Source organism: Lipotes vexillifer, unplaced genomic scaffold (genome assembly GCF_000442215.2).
Source record: "Lipotes vexillifer unplaced genomic scaffold, Lipotes_vexillifer_v1.1 scaffold239, whole genome shotgun sequence".
Taxonomy (NCBI): domain Eukaryota; kingdom Metazoa; phylum Chordata; class Mammalia; order Artiodactyla; family Lipotidae; genus Lipotes; species Lipotes vexillifer.
Genome location: NW_006769620.1, coordinates 3,369,053 through 3,372,651, shown reverse-complemented (window position 1 = coordinate 3,372,651; position 3,599 = coordinate 3,369,053).

Below are 3,599 nucleotides of genomic sequence, written 5' to 3'. Positions count from 1 at the left end.
CTGCTGGGGGTGGGCTCGCTCTCCTGGAGGGGGGGCGGGGCGCGCGGGCGGAGGGGCCGCCCTGCCCGCCTGAGCACGGGAGTCGGGGGAACCAGGGCACAGAGGGGGCGCGGCCTGAGGGTCCCCGCGAAGTTGGCGCCCACGCGCGCCGGGGCGGGTCTCGCGCGCGGACACTTGCGCGGGGCGCGGCCGGCGAGCGAAAAAGGCCCCGGGTTCCAGGTGGCGCGGTTCTGGCCCCGGCGGCTGCCCCCTTCCCCTCGGGGCTCGGGCGGGTGCTGGGAAAGGGGGCCCGAGCCATTTAGCGACCTGCGGGCGGAGTTCGCGCAGCGACTGGGAGCCGGCTGCCGGGCGTCCTCCCTGGGCGCCGGAATCCCCGTCGGTGACCGGGATGGGGTGCTCTTATTTATTTTTCTCTGTGATTTTCAAAAACTGCTCCCATCTTCAGGGGAAGTCGCAAGTGAAGGGAGAGGGAGGTGCTCGATGAGAAACGATGCCTAGTGTGTAGAGTTACACATTTCTGGAGCACACTGCCGGTGATACTGGTGTCTTTTCCCAAAAGTCACTTTGATTCAACTTCGATGGGTTTCTCGCAAATGGCAACATTTCGATGGTGAGGGGCGAGAGGAAACGAGCAGCAGCAGTCCGGCTGATTTGATCTCCAGTGGGATCGATTCAGTGAGCCTCAAGAAGCGGGTCTGAGTTTTCAACCCAGGTTTGATGTTCTATTGAGTTACTTTCCAATATTTCTGCCCCCCAGGTACCTCGCTTCTTCATATTAGGGATGAAGCATTTATCGAGTATGGATTTGGTTGTTTCAGTTTCCTTAAGCAAATTGGGTTCATTCTCCCGGTTTTCTCTTAGTTGTAGAGGAAGAGCTGTATATGCAAATGTATGACAGTGAAGGGTGTATCACCTCTAGCGAGAAATCAGTATGCATGGAATTTTATTCGTATATATGAAGTCTAAACTTCAGTAATGCTCTTCAACAGTTCCCTAAAGAGTTAGCACCTTTGACTTTTAGCACAAAGGCAAAAAAAAAAATTTACCTTGAGTGAATATTTTGAGGTATAACTTGTCCTCCCCCTCCGTGGGAAATCTCTCCTGGTTTTGAAAAAATATTGGCCTAAATGCTGGTTGTGCATGGGTTTGGGATCCTGTGCATTTTCTTGGTTTAGAGGCAGAGAAGACACTCTAACCGAAAGATGAATTACTTTAAATCTTAAGTACTACGTATTGTAAGTTGAAGTGTCAGTTGACTGTCTATCCCAAGTGACATTTTGGAGGGGATTATTGTTTAAAAGCTAATAGTCAAAAAAAAAAAAAGTAATAGTCAAGTGGTGAAAGGGTGTTCTTTTTAAGTTACTTGTTATTTGGCTGTATCATCATAATACTGATTTGGAAACAGTATCTAGTGACTTAAAATAATCTTTAATGTTGATGGGAAAGTATCACTGCTCCCTGTAACTTAAATTTTCATGAGGCAGGCTATCCGTCGTTCGTAGATGGAGTCCTGGCGAAACACTTATAAGTTCATTTTGTATTTTGTTGGGCAGTGCGAGGAATTTTCTGAAGTAATAAGACCAAGAGAGATTGGAAAGACTTTAAAGTTTGAGGTATACCTGAAAATAAACATTTCTGAACATTCTTGACTCGAGTGGTGGGAAACACGGCAAAATTTGAGCCTTTCTGAACTTGAAAAAATCTGCTTTGTCAGCCGCAAAACTGGCAATTGCATTGACACAGATCTTTTGTAGTGAACATTTAAGCACTCTTTTAATTGACTTTTCTCCATCTCATAGACAGTGAGAGAACATCTTTTAATAAATCTTACAAGTGGTTTTCTTTTATACAGTTTATTATATGTTCACATGTTCATGAATGTTAAAGTAGGAGAGACTCAAGCTCTATGCCGTACTAACATTTCTTCCTTTCCTGGGGAAATCTCTGTGAGCAGAAAGAAGTAGCAGATTTTAAACTATAAGAAAACTGATTTGGACTTTGAACATGTATGACTTTAGGTTTGGTGATTTACTCAAGTCATTAGATTTGTTCTTTGAGAGTATGAGAGTCTAGTTAAGGAAGTTTCTTTGAGTATTTATTTAATATTAGCCTCTGAAACTATAAAAGATGATGAGAGCTAGCTCTATGGTCTTTACCCTGGTCCTGTAAAACAGGCATTTCGTAATATGCTTTTAGAGCTACGATTACTTTGGCGGTCTGTGGACCTCAAGGAGTCATGAGTGGGCTTCAAGAGATTCCTGCACCCCCTATAGTTGTGACCTAATCCTTTTTGTGTATGTGTATTTTTCTGGGGAGGGGTCTATAGTTTTATAGGAGAGGTCCTGGGCCCCCCTAATGAGAGATATATGTTTTTATTAAATAAAATGGGAGTTAGAATAATTCTTTTTTTTTTTTTTTTTTTTTTTGCGTTATGCGGGCCTCTCACTGTTGTGGCCTCTCCCATTTGCGGAGCACAGGCTCCGGACGCGCAGGCTCAGCAGCCATGGCTCACGGGCCCAGCCGCTCCGCGGCATGTGGGATCTTCCCGAAACGGGGCACGAACCCGCGTCTCCTGCATCGGCAGGCGGACTCTCAAGCACTGCGCCACCAGGGAAGCCCTAGAATAATTCTTAAGAGAAAAAAAAATAAGAAAAAGTAGATCTTTGTGCTCAGTACTTGCCTTTTAAAGTTGTCTTAACCTAGTCACGTGGTCTTAAGGGTGCAAAAGCACTGCCATTTTGTTCCCACAGCAAACTGTTGTCTGTCAGTTGATAAGCCATGCATACACATAAAGGGCTTGACATGCTAGCCCTAGGTGCATTGTGGCTGTTTCTCAATTATACTTAAAAATTTAGACCGAATACATTGATGGTCGATAAGCAGAGGCTTGAGCTTGACAACCAGTTCTTGGAGTGAATGGTTCATTCAGTTCCACTCTCTACTGCTCTCCAGCAAAGATTCTGGAAGAAGTGAATTGTATTTTCCTTTCTTTAAACACTGAAGGAAGAGAGGATATTATGGGTGAAGAGAGAGATGAATAAAATGCTCATGGCCATAAAAATAAACTTGCTTCCGGTATTCCTGTGGTCTTTCCCTTTCCCTCTCATTTATTCCTGGTGAGCGTTCTTGCCCTTTGCTTTCAAGTTGGAGAGTGGTTAGGAACACAGGCTTTAGACTCGAACCTGGATTTGATTCCCATTTCCTGAGCCAGCCAGCCAGCCAGCCTCTCAGAGTCTAGAAAAGATGACCATTAAATGAGATAAGAAAAGCAAACGGCTTTTCTCAGTCATAGGCCCCTAGTAAGTGCTCAAAGGTGGTAGCCCTTTTGAGGATGGTTTTATTCTCATCTGTAGGGGATAGCTCATACGTTCTTTCAAAGAGAAAACCTTTAATCATACTCATTCCCACATAAACCTTCTGGGACCATCCTGCTTTCAATTCAGAAAAGCCTTTCACATTTTTCTGGTTATCATGGGTAGGTACCCCAGCATCTGTAGGTCCTATTAGACCTGTCTACTGTTCTTAACAATGGGGTTGCATTCTCTGTTAGGCTGGCAGGCTATGTCTAAATCCTGGGTATGTCAGAGCCAAATTAATAA